This window comes from Passer domesticus, chromosome 4 (assembly GCF_036417665.1).
Source record: "Passer domesticus isolate bPasDom1 chromosome 4, bPasDom1.hap1, whole genome shotgun sequence".
Lineage (NCBI taxonomy): Eukaryota > Metazoa > Chordata > Aves > Passeriformes > Passeridae > Passer > Passer domesticus.
The window spans coordinates 37081045-37097687 of NC_087477.1; the positions used below are offsets into that span (position 1 = coordinate 37081045).

General features: G+C 39.9%; 1 protein-coding gene across 16 annotated transcripts in view; it reads right to left on the reverse strand.

The window, feature by feature from the left end:
- DKK2 (dickkopf WNT signaling pathway inhibitor 2) overlaps positions 1–16643 on the reverse strand; it is a 111646-nt gene that overhangs the window by 47515 nt on the left and 47488 nt on the right. For 3 of the 16 annotated variants that reach the window (XM_064417159.1, XM_064417158.1, XM_064417162.1), the window contains one exon: positions 12875–12929. The exons of the other annotated variants lie outside the window; for them this stretch is intronic. The gene's annotated coding sequence lies outside the window, so the exon portion shown is untranslated. The remainder of the gene's footprint in view (positions 1–12874; positions 12930–16643) is intronic. 16 annotated transcript variants of the gene reach the window in all.

The window sequence follows — 16643 nt, forward strand, 5'->3', positions numbered from 1 at the left end:
TACATACCAAATGAAAAACAATATGGTATTAAGACATGCTAAATCTTAGTCTTCCTTGGTTAGGAATTTTTCACAAAACAACAGTAAGTAACCCACAACATTGAAACCAGGGGAATGATGAATAAAAAAATAAAGTGCTAAGTTCTACTTGTAGTTCTTATTAAAGCAAAGCATCAATTCTGATATAAATATTTAAATTTTTATAGGTTTACTGAAAAAATATTTTATATCCATGCCTTCATACATCACAAGAACACTATTGTGATAAAACCACTTTATCTAAAACTGAACAAGATAAGGTTATTCACAGAGATTCTGTGCATAATCAAAGTAAAAATAATTTGAGTTTACTGATGTAGCTGTTCTATTAGTTTTTTTAATATTAACATTTAACCTTCTCATGGTTTTATTATGTGAGGTTTTTTTGTTATATCTGTCCCCACCAGTTTATAGATGATCATCATCAACTCAGTATCTCTGGGGCAGGAGCTGGGAGCTTCTCTGTGGAGAAAACACCCTCCCAAATTGCATGGTACTATTTATTAATCAGTGGCTGAGACTGGTTTTTTCATTTGCTACCACACACAACCACACACAAGGTCAGCAACAAACCATCAAAGCAGTCCAGATGGTTATTCCCAGAGTTAGGTATTTTTCAGACAGGGATGTAAAAAATCTAACATACCAAAGGAGTGAGAATCTAAGGCACTTTTGAGGGGACACCATTTACAACTCAAGAGCAACAGCAACATTAACTGTAAGGCACAAGCTCAGCAGGAAGATCTGGGTGGTGGAGCTCTGCTGCTTCAATGAAAGCCACTGTTACCTTGCGTTCATTATCAAAGAGAGAAAAATCCCTCCCAAAAAAAACCAATAAAAAACAAATCAAGATTATTAAAACTTACTCACCTGCAACATCCCTCTGAATCTAACATTCTCAGCTCCTAAACGTTGAATTTACAGCTGACCAGATTATCACAGCAGCTTTCGATAGCTTTTTCATTCTCCAGCAACAATGCCACCCCAGTTTTGACTTGGAGGCTGTATTTTTTTTGATTCCATTGATTAAAATGAGAAGAAACTTAATCTACTCTATTTCTAATTCTTCATACGATCATAGGAAATAGGACCGCATTTTCAATACATTATTTACCAATAGCTCTAGAAAACATATATTCCCATAGGCCCAGTGCTTTTCTCAAGGTGGGAAAGATGAGTATTGCTTCCAGAAGACAAGTACAGTAGCTCGGGATGTGGTACAGCAAACTTGTTTAAAGTCAGTTAAATTCTGAAGTTCAGAAAATTTTGTTTCAAAATGCTCCTGGGAGGAGGAATGCAGTCTCAAAAAGCAGCTCGCCATCAAAACTGGCTTGTTAAAGCCTCTAGAAACTGTTGAGCAGACCTCCCTCAGCTTATCAGATACTGAACTTCCCAAGACAAATGAAACTATCTCAGTTTCATAAGATTTGTAAAGGAAAAATGCATGTAACCTGCTTTTTCAAAACACACGTGCTGCAAATACGGATACTGACTGTACTTACATTTCTCCATTACAGCTTAAAATAACATCCTGTGTGATGCCTATATGCTGAGCTGTTAGCTCAGTTTTGGATTTTCTAAACACTGGGTTTGCTTTCAAAGAACAACACTCCAGTTTCTGTACAATACATGAGAGCACACTGGCTCTTCAGCTGGGAAACAAAGTTAAGAATGTGTGGGCTTTGGCTTCAAAATTAACCATGCTTTAGTAATCTAGTATACTAAACTGTTTCTTATTAATGTATCATGCAAATACTCTCCAGTCCTCCCACAAGTCTGACACTTTCCCAACATATCAATAGCAAATGTTCTGTGAAATGCAACTTTTCTGATGTAGGCCACCCTGACTTTCAGTGTGATCTCAACCCACCATCCAAATGCTCATGGCAGATGCAGAATGGGTGCTTTAGTAAGGCAAACAATATAGGGGAAAGAAAAAAGTTTTGCTGCTACTTTGATATATCAAATCAATTTTCTTCAGCAGAGAGACTGCTTTTATTTACTTTTTTTTTCTTAATTATGGCTGAACAGCATCAGGTTTGTTATGTTCTCAGAGTCAGAATGTAAGGTAACATTGGGAGGTGGTTGGTACCAGCCCTTCATTAGTGTAACTAGCTGATTTGACATACAATTTTGAAGTGCCTCAGCTTAAACCCAGCTGTTTTCTGTCTTAATGCAGAGGAGATGGAGAATATACCCAGGGACTTTTGTTACATGACAAATATGCTCTGCAGAGGCTCTATCACCACTGTCCCATCTCCCAGAGCAGATTTTTATGTGACATTGCTGTTGCCAAGCCACCTGCCAGCTTCACATCCTTTCTCCAGGTGGCAGATGTGATGAGGAGAGCACAGGGCAATGTCTCATGAACCAACAGAGCTGTTTTTGAGCAGGCTGGCTGGTGCTGGCTGCAGCCTAGCCAAGAGGCTTTGTGGTTTGCCCCAACAGCTGCCCCACCTCGGTTGCTAGCAGCACCAGTGTGACCCTTACCCTCGGTTTTTCAAATCCACCAGGCTGCAGTCCAGGGTGCACCACAGGTTGTGGCCCAAACAGGAGGCCATTCAAAACGAAAGGTGTGAGAGGAGTATAGTATACAGCCATTGGTATTTGGTTTCCATATGTTTGTGGTGAACATCTTTTTATGCTACAATTAAAGCCACAGTGTGATCTACTCTCCTCTGACTCAGCCATGGCATCTTTCAGGAGCTTTCTGTAGGGACTGCTGAAATAGAGAACCTTAAGAAATTATAAAGGAGAGTAATGTACTCTAATTTTTAGCTTTTTATCTCCCTTCTGCTTTTAACATTCTCTGCTCAGATGCACTATGGTTTTCCCCCATGACATTCAGAGCTATCACTTCACAAAGGCTACACTACCAGTGCAGGAGACAAAAGCCATGTGAGCTGTGCAAAGGCAGATCTGGGGTGACACAGTGGCTGAGCAGAGGAGTGAGCTCAGAAAAATAACAGTGCGTACATCAGGGGTGGAAGGCAAATTAAAGGGCTTTGGAAGCTTAGGTGGGGCTGGATGCTAACCAGACACTGGTACCCAGAGCACACAAAAAACCAGAGAAGTGCCATGATAGTGACACGGGTCAGGGAGAAAAAATTTGCAGCTGTGTTTCAACTGAACTGCATTTCAGAAGGGAGCTGACAGGTTCCAGTGGCCGCTCAGGGACCACACAAACATTTCACCACTTGCCCCTTTATACATGGATGGGAGATGCAACAAAAAACCTCAGCAAACAATTAAGTTAGAGTCCCTTCTGCTGTGCCCTTCACTGTCTATTCTTATAGAATTCCTGGACTTTTTTCTTTTTTCTTTGTTTGCCTCTTTTCCAGATCCAGTCTTAGAATTAGATGATGAGGAACAATGTTTTAGAAAAACACAGGCCACTGCTCAACGAAGTTCTGCTTGTACTAGTAAGAGTCTGAGCTAAAACAAAAGCTAAGTGAAGTAGTCCAGAATTTGGCCCAGGGGTCCCAAAGCAATGTCCTTGAGCACATTTCATTCTGCGTCCATACTTAACTGATAGGTGCTACCTGTGTCCTCTTGCTTCAGCAAATACAAACTCGCCACACTTGTAAAGGACAAAGAGCTTTGCACTCTTTGAGACACAACAGAAAAATGAGGGGGAAACTGATTTTTCTAGACTTATTTAGATTATGCCCTTTTTTACCCCCAAAACTGAAAACAACTGGAAATACTTAGGAAATTCGGGAGATTTAGGGGTTGTTTATACAGCAAATGAAAACAGCTGACCCAAATGCCTCTATATTTTAAAGCTCCAAGGTAGGGGCATATTAAAAATAACCAGGTCCTCTAGTTTCTATTGCCTAAAGAAAACTTAAATCTAAAATAATTGTTTTTAAAAATTGATTTCCTTTAACATGTGTACAAGATTAAGTGGTTGCAAATAGAAATGCTAGATATTCTGAAATATTTATGGCAAATATCTGAGTTGTTTATTCTGGCAGCTTCCATAAGAAAGGATCATTATGGTATCTACATTTTTTTCTCCCAGAGAAACAGCAGGAAAAAACAGCAATGAAAAAGAATAGGATAAAATTAATTCAGAGTAAATTGCAGCACATACCTCTGCTTCAGTTCCCTGGTAAAGAAAAGCCATTATATGCATACTGCAATATTAATCTAAACATCTTTTTCAAAGAATGTACTCGAATGAGCAAGTAAAATAAGTGGGTGCAATTCTTAACATTTTCTGCTTGCAATGGAGCAATATCTGGTTCATAGATTCCCCCCACCTCCCACCCCATTTAACAAGAATTTCTTTATCTTCAGGATTATGAAGCACGGCCACATGCCCTCTAGTGAGCTACACAACAACTGCATCTTTGTAGGGGGAGAGTGGTCACCTCATTTGAGATATGCTTCTTTACACAACCATGTGCTGTTTTCCTCACAAAGGTATTCATCTTGTTTTATGCTTAAGTCTTCTACACCTTCGAGTTTTCTGAGAGTTCCTTTTTTTTGAGTCCAGGAAAGGAAATGTTCTGAATTAAGGAATAGAAATACTTAGCCCAGTGAGCAGCATTTAACAGAAAGCTAGACTTGGAAACTACTAAAGCCCTTGTGCTTCAGCTAAGTACCAAAGGCACAGCATATCAAGAACATTTTCCTAAATGTTTTCAGATTTCTTTGGGGAAAATAAAATATTTCTAAACTAATAAATAAATGCCCAGAGGCTGTAAGAAATGTACTAATATACACAGTACCATCATGGCTTGGCCATGCTCTTCCCTGTTTTGGAAAGAATCTCTCCCTCCTTACACACCACTGAGTGAAGTGGAGGGAGGCATGTCTCTGAATGTTTTCCAACATGAGGACCTGGGAAAGGATCTTCTGTGTCATGTCCTTCTAGGAGAGCTCATCTGTCCCCCTTTAAGCAGTAGCTACTTGGAAATGGAGCCCAGCTGGTATTGAGGAAATGGTGCTTGCAGCAAGCAGGTTTGTTCCTTGCTAACACTTGACCGGAGGATACTCAGTCACCTTCTTCAGGGGCTCTCAGGTATGTGGAGTTATTTCACAGGTCAGATGTGCCTCCTGTGCCACAGACTGGCAGCTTTCCCTTAAAGCCACGCTCTTGCTCTAGATACATAACTCAGCTCTTAGCCAGCAGCTGCACCACTCACATGAGCAAGGTTTAACATGTGCTGGAAACTTTACAGGATTGGATTAAAGCACAGGGTTACCCAAAGTATACTGCAGTTTCTTTTTTGCTTATTTGTGCCCCTGCAATTACCCACATGCTTAAAGAGTCTTACTCTGTCATAATCCATAATATTTGGCTTGATGCTAATAAAGCCTGATTCATATAAAGAAAGTAAGAATTGCTGTCGCTACTGCCAATGGTAATAATGAAATATCCCATTCCCATGATAGAAATTAGAGATGTAAGGAACATGGGATTCCTATTTTATCGTCATTCTCCATAATTAATAAAAAATGCAGCACAGTTATACTAAAAGCAGCAACAAATAAAAAGATAGAGGGAAATTTCAAATTAATCCTGTTTCTTCAGATATACTCAAAAATGACATAATACATCAGAAAGATCAACTTCTGACTTACAGATTATATATTACATTTGGAATCCCAGTTGCATCTGAAAAGTATAAAATGCTTCTTTGAAATGTTAAATTAATTTTTCATGTGACAAATGAGGAACTGTTGTATCCAGTTATGCAACACAAGTAACTGTCACTCCCTCCTTTGCCATTTTACCAGCTTCATACCAAAAAGCAGCATAGCAAATGCCTTTTCAATTGTTAGACTTTGGCATATTTTCCAGCTGTTAACTTGTGACCCATACAATTACATCAAGTCCTCCTTCAGTTGTGTTAGGTCAGTTGTGCACTTAGCAGGTGGCTTGAATGTATTTCAGCCTGACAGTATGGGCTCACCAACCCAACGAGATGCATCGGTCCTAAAATCCCCCTTCCACAGGGAATATCTGCAGATTATAAATATGATTTTAATATTAGTCTATATCCTTTATGTAAGAGTTTACTTATGAGTTAATATTGCTGTCTGAAAATCTCGTCATCCCAACTGGAGTAGGAGCAGGAATTTCTCCATGCTGGGCAACAATAAATGTTCTTCATACAAAGATGTTTATCTGGATGGAGCAAGGCAGTTATTCCAGGGGAAATTATGGCTGACAGCATAAAAAAGTCTGGTTAGTAATCCAAGTGACATCTTGGGATATGCAAAAGATTAAGTAACAATGTCTGGAATGGACTAGATCAAGACAAATCCAAGTTCAATGGGAACTTAAGCAACTAAAAGAGTACTAAATAATCTCAGGAATCCATCTAAAGATTCAAGATGAAAACAACCCCATTCCTTTGCTTATATTCCCTTGGTCTGGTTCACAGTTTTGTTGTTGATGGATGCCTATCTCTTTAGTCAATGTCTAGCCTGTCTCTTTAGCCAATACTTTATAGCAATAAGACACATTATTTATATGAATAAAATTTGCTAGCAACAAAGTCTGATTCTTACCAAATATGGTCTACTTTCTTTTTGTAGCTCATCATGGTTCATAACCAAAGGGATACAAACCCACACAAAGTTTTACTGCTCATATTAGAAGCCTTCAGAAGAGATGAATGTTTATTTCCAAAGCTTTCACCCAGAAGCAGAGATGTGTTCAGGGGGAAGAACAATTATGCTTGCACCTGATATGAAAGAAAAGCTTCTCTCCTGTATCAAAAATAGTTTACTAAATTTTCCTATCTACCATATACTCCTACTAAACTAGAAAGTTCATGATCCTGACATAACCCAGGGACTTGGAAATCTTCTCAAGAGAGCCTTGACCCAGTGTTTTCACACATCATTTTTACAAATACCTATTTATTTTTAATATCAATTTTGTTGTCTCAACTTCCGACCTAAGCAAGAAGGATTTCAGTATTTGACACTGCCCGCCTATTAAATCTGTGTGAAAATATTATTTCCACACTTAAAAATTCACCTAAACCTGCAGGCAGGCAACACATTATGGCAAAATAATTAATTTATAAACTGCTAAATAATACAACTAAATATCCCAACAACTACCATTCATCCCTCCCCATCTGAAACCTTGTATCCCAGCCCTTCTCATTAATTCAATATTTAGTTATCTTCTAGAACCATCTCCCCACAGTTGCAAAACACTTATGGGGACGATAAAACAACCTGAGCCTATTAAGCATAATCAACTTGGTAACTGAGATAACTCAGTCCCAACTTCTAAAATAAACCAGCCAGGCAGTTGTATTTGGAATCCCAGTAGAAGATATGACTTACAGCTCATCCTCTCTTCCAAAGAGGACTAAATTTTGTTACTCCCTGTGTTCAAGTGTGTATATAATTTAACTGCTTGAAAGTAAAGAGAAGCTTGGGGGTCTTATGGACATCACCTGATCCATAAAAGAGACATTTTCTGAAAAACTATGAGCATGTTAGGACATTTGTCCCCTCCACCAACTGTTTCAGGAACTGTTGAGCTGATCAGAGATGATGCTGGCATGGCCTTACATGGTGCCCTCTAGATAGGAGAGATCATAAGACCAGATCCTGTGCATTTCCATGTTACATCCCAATAGCATTCCTGCCTATGTCTTATGGTGTAGGGCAGGAAAATCTCTGAAAACACCCTCCCAGGCAATAAAGGATAATGAAACGTGCTTCAAAAGAAGTTAAGCAGAGCTCTGAAGACAGAACAAGAAAGCAGTCTGCATACACAGAACTTGCACTGTGCCATAAATCTAATGCATGTCTCTCATTCCTCTCATGCACTGCCACGCTCTTGCTCTAATGAAGTACAAGGCCAACGTACTGTACCCACCTTCACTAAAGCCAGCAATAAAGCTCTCTGTGTGTCTCTGTGCAGCATCAAAACAGATTTCACATTATTGTTTTAAATGGCAAGAGGGCTGCATGGAAAGATGTCTGTATTTTCTTAATAGCTGTAACCACAGTACATAGCACATGTCAAAATTTTGAAAAGAGAACAGATTCCCAACGCTTTGTACAATGTATATGGTTTCCTTGCTTTGATGTCTTTGCTTCTTTATTGTATTAAATTATCTGGATTAAAAAAAAAAAAAAAAAAAAAAAGGTTGTCTTTTGTCTCGTTTCTGAACTGTCAAACATTATTTGAGCGAAGAGAACAGCCAGGGCCTCCGTAACAGTTTTGGGGAAGGGAGGAAGGAAGAAGGAAAATTATTAATTATCCTTCCTATTTGCATAGTTAGGCATTTCAGCCATGAGGACTGCAGTGGGACAGTTCTAAGTTACTGTAGGTGACTTTTAAAACCCACATGAAAAGGACATGAAAAGGGACCTACCCTATCACTCCCTAGGGTGCATTCACATTACCATTTTATGCAGTCCTCCTACCTGTCCTACATTTCCCAGAGGGACAGGATGGAGGATGATGGCAAGCGTCTCTGGTCACTGCTCTGGGGATGCAAGTGATATTTCTTGCATGCTTTTTCTTCTAACAAACAAGCATGACAGAGAGAAAAGATCAATTTCTCTTTTTTTAATATATAGGGGAAGATGCCTGCCAACAGGAATTATGCTGATGTTTTTTCTTTACCTGAAGCATCCTTGAAATCAGTACCAGCTGTTGCAGAGAGGGATTTTGGTGCCCTAAACAGAGATTTATAACTTCAGGAGAAAGAATAAGTGAGAGGAGCACAGAAACCTCATAGAGAAAGGATTTTGCTGCCATGGTGGAGAGCTGTACATCAAATAGACCTGTCTCTGCAGAGGAGCTGAAAAAGAGCTCCTTCAAATCACTCAGCAACTGTAGAACTGGATAAAAAGTGTGACCCTTTGAAGTCAAAGGCAAAACTCCAGGTGACTTTGGACTGGCCACAGTTTCAGCTTTGAACTCAAATTTGAATGCAAATTTAACAAATCACCAGGCATAATATCATTCAGGTTCTTAAAAAACAAACACAGCACTGGAGCAGAGGTCTCCCTGGTCCTTTGCTCTGGCTTATTCAACGGGAGTTTACATGTTCTGCTTGTTACACAGCTCAGTACAGGCACATATTTTAGCCTGTAACCCTGAAAATTGAGTCAGCTTTTATTGAAATGAGTGTTTCTTTTTGTAAAAACAGTCCCCAAAGTTTACATTAACAGACCTGCAATCTGCCGGTCTGGCTTGAGATCCTCTAGGCCCTGAACACCCACAAATCTCTGTCTATAACATCAGAAATGTTCAAATGCTAGCAGATTTTGATAAATTCCCATTTTGAGGTCACAAGAGGGAGAATTAAGAGTTTAAATGGAAAAATGTTAGTGGAAGCGACGGGAACTTACTTGTCTGCAATTGATCACGTTCAATAAACGCTGATCACATACTTCTTGATCTAGACCCAATGGCTAATACAAGCAGGAAAAAATGCATGCTTCTCCACCCTCCATGTGCTGCCTCTGAGCCATAAACAAAGTGTGACAAAGAGAGGACATGAAGAAGGTCAATATTTAGTCCTGTAGTACAAGCAAAGCATAGGCTGCAGGCAAAAGAGTGCAAATTTGCACTGCAGGGTAAATGAGTGCCCAGAGGGCTCCATGCAGCAATGGCTGAGGTCCAGTCTGCTGCTCTCCTCAGTGCACACAAAGCATTTGTTTTGTGGTTTCTTACATAAAATCACTGATATGTAAAACAAATGGAGCTAGAAGGATGATCACTAGACACATAACATCCAGAGAGCTCTAGTACTTCTCCCCTTCAATACCAATACTTAGAAAATTCTCAGTTAAGACAAAGAATTCACACACAAAGACTCATAGGAAGACAGACCAATTTAATGTTTTACATGCTGTGTATTAAGCTCCACAAGCATAGTAGAAAGGTTATTACTAACTCCAGGAAAAAAACTTAGGTGGCACGTGAGATAGGGTGAGTCTCTGAATGCTGATGGGGCACAGCAGGAACAAGGAAATTGGCTTTGCCAGCTAAGCCACCATGCTATGGACCTATACACTGAAGCTCCAGTCCCAGATTTTCAATTTTTAGCATCAGGGCCAGTTTAGGCAACTCCTTTCTCATACTCCCTCCTTCCCATGCCATCTTTCAGCTGAGCTGGTTCAGCTTTCCATAGGACCATGTGAAAATTCATAGCTCTAGCTTTGAGAGACGATGGCTCCTCACCCTGGCAGCAATTTTGACTACACCTGATTACATTCTTTGCTACATCAGCTGCTACCTGTAGCTGGATGGAAAAAAAAAAAAAAAAGTGGCAGAAAAAAGGGTTTAAATGCATTTCTTAACGTGTGTTAGACTAGAACTGCCAGAACTGACCATACCTGAGTGCTACAATTTGCCAACAGAAAGCAAACTAATTCTTTTTCCACTTGGCTGCTAAATTAAAATTGTTTAACTAGACTTCTAATGAGGCCAAGAATTATATAAACTCTTTTAGTAAGAAGCATACTTAAATGGAGGCTTGAAAAAATGGTTCAGGTTTCTTCTGATATTGTTTAAAATGCTTTCCCTTTTGAATTGCAAGAATTTAATTCTGACACCTCTGCAACCACATATAAGAGTCTGGTTTTATGTTTATGGCTAACACTTGAGAGGTCTTGACTTTATTTGTTATTGGAATAAAGTTACCAATACATGAGGAAGTCATGTATTGGTAACTGCCTTGTAACTTCACATGTAACTTCATCCTAACAGAGGCACTTGAGGTTTAACAGGCATTTTGTTTGCCACGAAAAATTGAAAAATAGTGTATGGCAGCTCACACAGAGTGTTTTAGTTTCCTGAAGATATATGACACACAAAAAACATCTCAGCAAAAGCCAACAAAGTGGGCAGGTATCATAGAATCACAGAATTTCCTGAGTTGAAGGGGACCCACAAGGATCATAGGGTCCAACACTGCACAGCACAGCCCCAAAAATCATGACATGTTTCTAAAAGCCTTGTCCAAATGTTTTGTGAGCTCAGACGGGCCTGGTGCTCAACCAAATCATGGTACATCACTGCAATGACATGAAGCTGAGTTCACACCAGCAGTGTTCAGCATTTAAAATCAGCTCTTAACAAAAGCAATTGCTGAGTTGAATGTTGTTCTGCTTCTATACTTAGAAGATGGACACAACAGCCATGGGGAAATTCCAAGCTGCAAAATCACCCTTGGTGGTTTTGGCCTCAGCCACATCCTGCTCCAAGGTATAGGATGGAAGCTGAGTGCTCTTGTAGTGAGGGAAGCAGGAGACAGCTGGGAAGCAAACCATCTTTTCTCACAGCAAGGAACAATACCAGCAGGGACACCACGTGGCATGTTCCAGCCCACATGTAGGTAAACTGGTGGGGTTTTAACACACAAATAGAAAAACAGGGCAGTAGCTGCCTCTGTAATTTCAAATATCAGAAAAGCAATGAAAACTGAGTATTTGTCCCATGATTTGAGAAATTGCAACACTTGCAATACCAGCAATTTTGCCCAGAGCTTATGTAGGGATGTACGCAGCTGTGGGAGCTCATCCCTTGAGGAATTGGAGGTAAAACGCCTGAGCCATCATTTCAACCAAACAAAGCAACACATGACATGTTCCCTTCCTACAATCACTCCCCAAAACTCGGTAACCTCAAAGTCCCACACTCTACCATCATGAGGAGGGAAACAAGACTGGTTTTACTCTCTGAAACATCCTAGGTTTCAGGTGATGCCTCATGTTTAATACCTGAGACAAGGAAAACCATCACTGAAGCAGCATCATTTAAAGAAACCTCTCACATCTCTCACTTGAAACAAGCCAGCAGTGCCCTTATGGCCAGGAGGGCTGATGGTATCCTGGGGTGCATCTGGAAGAGTGTGGCCAGCAGGTCAAGGGAGGTGATCCTTCTATACTCAGCCCTGGTGAGGCACATCTGGAGTGCTGTGTCCAGGAGCTCTGGGCTCCTGCGTACAAAGAGAGGCAGAGAGATCCTGGAGCACATCCAGCAGAGGGCCACAAAGGGATTTGGGGTCTGGAGCATCTCTCTTATGAGGAGACACTGTGGGAGCTGAGCTTTTTCTGGGACCCAGATTTGGGGTCTGGAGATGAGAAGACTGAGACGGGATCTCATCAATGCTTACAAAAGGCAGCAGCCAAAAGGACAGTGCCATACTCTTTTCAGTGGTTCACAGTGAAAGGACAAAGAGAAATGGCCATAAACTAAAATGCAAGGGATTTCACCTCAACGTGAGGACAAACTCCTTTACATTGGGAATGGCAGAGCACTGGAACATGCTGCCCACGGAGGTTGTGGAGTCCCTCTCTGAAGACATTCAAAACCCACCTGGTCATGTTCCTGTGTCACCTGCTCTAGGTGGCCCTGCCTTGGCAGGGGTTAGACTAGATGATATCCAGAGGTCCCTTCCTAACAATTCTGTGATTACGTGAAATCTCCTTTTATTTTTTTTTTACAGAAAGCACACAGCCTGTTTGGAAGTAAGATCTCTGTACGGCAAATGTTTATCTTGTTACTGCTCAATCATTTCCACTGCCATTGCTCACGCTCTACTACCCTCTTAAATAAATAGTTCCATCACATATGGATAAAATGTATACATTCTTTTTTAAAGTCAGAACAGAGATCACAGTATGAAGAGTGCATACTGAGGGTTTTTCTACTAAGACATTCGCAGCTCTGCTTTGTCTTTTATTACCTATTTGATTCTTTGTGCAGTTGTACTCTTCAAAACAGTGTTAATGTCCTGACTTGCTTGTGTTCCTTCTATTCCATCTCATTTCTACTGCGGAACGCACCTCTCCGTGATTGGCTACCTCTTATTTAGAGTTAGAGCTACCTTACCTCCAACATCTTCCTCTGTCTTGCTTTGAGCTTCCATCTCCATCTCTCAATGTGACTGTGTTTACATGCAGCACGATGGAGAAATTGACATGAAACATGAATGTCAATGTCATAAACTTTCCTTCAGAAAGAAAAGACAATCTTTAAACCATATAAATTAAAATCTAATGCTTGGGGCTCTGTACACATTTATCAATAACACACACAGGAGCTATGCAGGAGCTCTGCCACAGGAAGAGGGCATCTAACCCTAGATTGCATGGATTTCTCAGATTTGCATGGCAGATTTCATTTGAAAAAAAATTCAAATGTACACCTCAGGTACACCTCAGGTTTAGCTCAGCATAACATTTCAGACCTGCTTGTGAATATCATATTCTGAAATCAAGGTATTTCTATAAAGTTAGGACTCAACAGCTGAGTGTTTGTAGAGATGTTTTCAATTAGAACATTGAGTCCAGCAGTTTAAAGCCAAGACTCCTAATTTACAACAGTACTTGTTAATTTACAACACTGAGCTTGTATAACGTTTAAGTAAACACTGCACTTCTGGATGACAGAAAGCTAAACAATGAAATAAAACTTCAGAAACATATCTACTCCTGCAGTTTTCAAAGAGCTTCCAGTTCTCCAAAAACAAACAGCTCCCAGCTGCCTGACATTTATATTCGTGCATCCTGTATTGCTACATATGTAGAAGAAGGGAGCAGCAACCTAAATGCTTTTCATTCAGAAAAATCCATCAAATCAAATTTTAAGGTAAATTCTGCTTTCATCCACTATATTCAATTGTGTTTTGTGAAGGGAGGGAAATGTCAAGAAGAAAATAAACACTAAGCATAAATATGAAATATACTTTATTTTTACTACTGAAGACCTAACTCAGTCCTCAGTTCTTTGTCCAAATTAAGCTAAATCCTTGTCTTTCTAACAAGCATTCTAGCTGAAGACAGCCCCCTCACATTTCAGCTTTCTGTGGCTGACAGAAGTCAAATTGCAAGCTCTTCCTTCTAACCATCCATTGCCTCAACTCCTTTCCCACTAAAATTATAAAAAGAGTTTCAGCTATCCAACCTTTTTCTTCTCTAAAATGCCACTCTCCTCTTCTGACTCTTACCAACACCTCAATCAATACTAGGGCTAATCAATTAAGTAGAAGCTGTTCAGAATGTTAATCTTCCAGAAAAAAATATCTTCAATGTATTTTTCTAAAAGCCCAAAATAAGATGACAATGGAAACAGATTATTTGTCACTGAGTTATTGCAATTGTTGCAAGAGGCCTACTCTTCATTTGAAACAAATATTGAACTGAAAACCTTATTTTTTACAAAACCATTCCAAAAGCCTGCTGTTCAAAAAACTCTACAGATGATCCCCTTTAAGGTCCTACTCGGTTTTTCCCTCAAGTCTATAAAATCAGAGCTTTCAGAACTTTGGAGCTTTATCCTCAAATACAGTGGTTTGGAGAACATTTCAATATGGAAGCCCTTGAAGGGGTAAGAATGCAGAAAATGTGTTTCACAACAGTCTTCCATGGTACAGAGTATGAAGAAAGGGCTCAGAGACTGGAAAAGCTGAGGCATGTTCAAAGAAGCTGAGAGCCTGAGGGCAGGTTTTGAAAAGCCTAAATAATGACTTGAATAGCACTGGTGAGCCACGGAATAGGACCAAGAGCATCAAAGGCCTCTTAGGGAGAAATGGGACAGGACAGTGGCTTCACAACAGTTTTGTGAATATGCACTGCTCAGGATCTAGAATACCACAACTAATTAAAAAGGGTTTAATAGACATTATTCTCTGGGGTGGTGGGAGGGTGTGTCATGTTACCAACAACATTCTGTCCTTTGGGAATATTTTGCATATTTGCAAGCAGATATTTGAGTAACAGCCTAGGAAAATGCCCTCCAGACACACTGCCAGGTCTCTGGAGCAATCTAGCTAGGAACATATACAGCCTCATCCAGAGAAAGGGCAAGATCAACAATTCTCTCACAAATTAATGGGATTTTTGTGTGTTCAGCATCCCACAGCTGGCTAAGCCCTTTATGGAGCAGTAATTGCACACAGTTCTCTGACTTGGGTGGGGAGAGAGACTTGGGATTGGCAACCGGAATAGTACTCTGTCCAAATGCCCATTCAGCTACTGTCTGAAGACAGAAATCCTGACAGTAATTGCATGGTCATTTTTGAAGAGAAAATTCTCAAGGACCCCAGTGGAATTATGCCTTTGTTATCACAGGATTCAGCCTCTGAATTATTACTGATTATTACTGATAAAAGCACTCAAAAAATAACAGGGATACTCTCCAGCAAGATCAAGTATCACAAGTAGAGCTTTAAATTTAACATGACAAATTCAATTCCTACCAAAACAAATTAACAAACAAACAAACACCACAGCCCAGAAACATGAAAGGTAGAACATTACCTCATCACAATACTTGAACAGGAATGAAAAGTAAGCACTGAGAGCTAAAAAACTGCTATGAGACAGGAAGTTTGAAGCAGAAGGCTTAAGCATAAAAAGGAAGGGTGAAATGCTACTAAATTCAAATGTTAGTATTTTACAGATATAGATTTATCAGACATGAATCCATGTCACATAAACCAATCTTCTCTCCTGTAACAGGATACATGCCTAGTGGAGATGCAGTAGATGTCATACAGTTTTTATCAGAGTGAGTTTTTTAAATACTGTCTTCCTTGACATTTTCATAAGCCACCAGGGGAGACAGACTACAGGAAGCACTGCATTCAAGGAGCTCTTATTAGTGACTCGCTAACTGGAAATATACACACAAATATATGTGTGTCTCTGTGTGTGTGTGTGTGTATATAGATGTAGAATACTGAAAATACCTAACTGTCCTCAGTTAGGCATTTTCAGTATTTTTACTAATGGCTTGATTTATACCTTTATTAAGTGAATTAAATAAATGCTCTGAGTGGAAAAGGGCTATAAGGACAATGAAGACAACAACTAGTTCTCATAACAATGCTGATAATGTTAAGAAATACTCCTGCTTAAAAAAAAAATCCAACATACATCCAGGGTTGTGACTATAGAGTAGAAAAGGTGGGTTTTTTTATTTAGCAGAAATAGAAAGCACATGAAAGAGCAGACAGCTGATAAAGTCTACCTTCAGTCAGACACATAAAGCAAGGAGCTTAAAAAAATTTCCAGGAAACTATATCATCTTCTTAATTAGTGAGAACTTGTAACAACCCATGGGGCTTCAAGCAATACCAGAGCAACACAAATGTGAATGCATAAATGACAGCTAAAATTAAAGAAAGAAAGAGCCATGAAACAGATCTGTGTTGTCCTTCTTGCCTCCTTGTTTTCACACTTGTTATTATGTCCTGTAAGCTCAGGAAGAAACTGCATCGTCCATTTCCTTGTATTTTGCCCAGGGTTGACCCAAGGTCACACAAAAGAGGGTGGTGTTGGTGAAGGGCTGGGAACAGCTGATATAACATTGTGTAGGGATGCCACTGGCAAAACAGAGAAGAGGCTGAGTATGAAAGCGTGGCACAGCAAATTCCACCACTCCTACCTCCCGCAGGGAACAGCGTTTCCATCAGCCCAGCCTCTCTCCTCACTTGCCCTCCTCTGGGCTCCAAACACACTGCCAGGATGCATATTCCACATTCCTCTGGCATATAAAAGAGATATTAATACATTCCCAGCATGGCATTCAGGGGAAATAGTATGCCCAAGAGATGAAATTATACTCCCATCTCTCTCAAAGTGAATTACAGTTCATC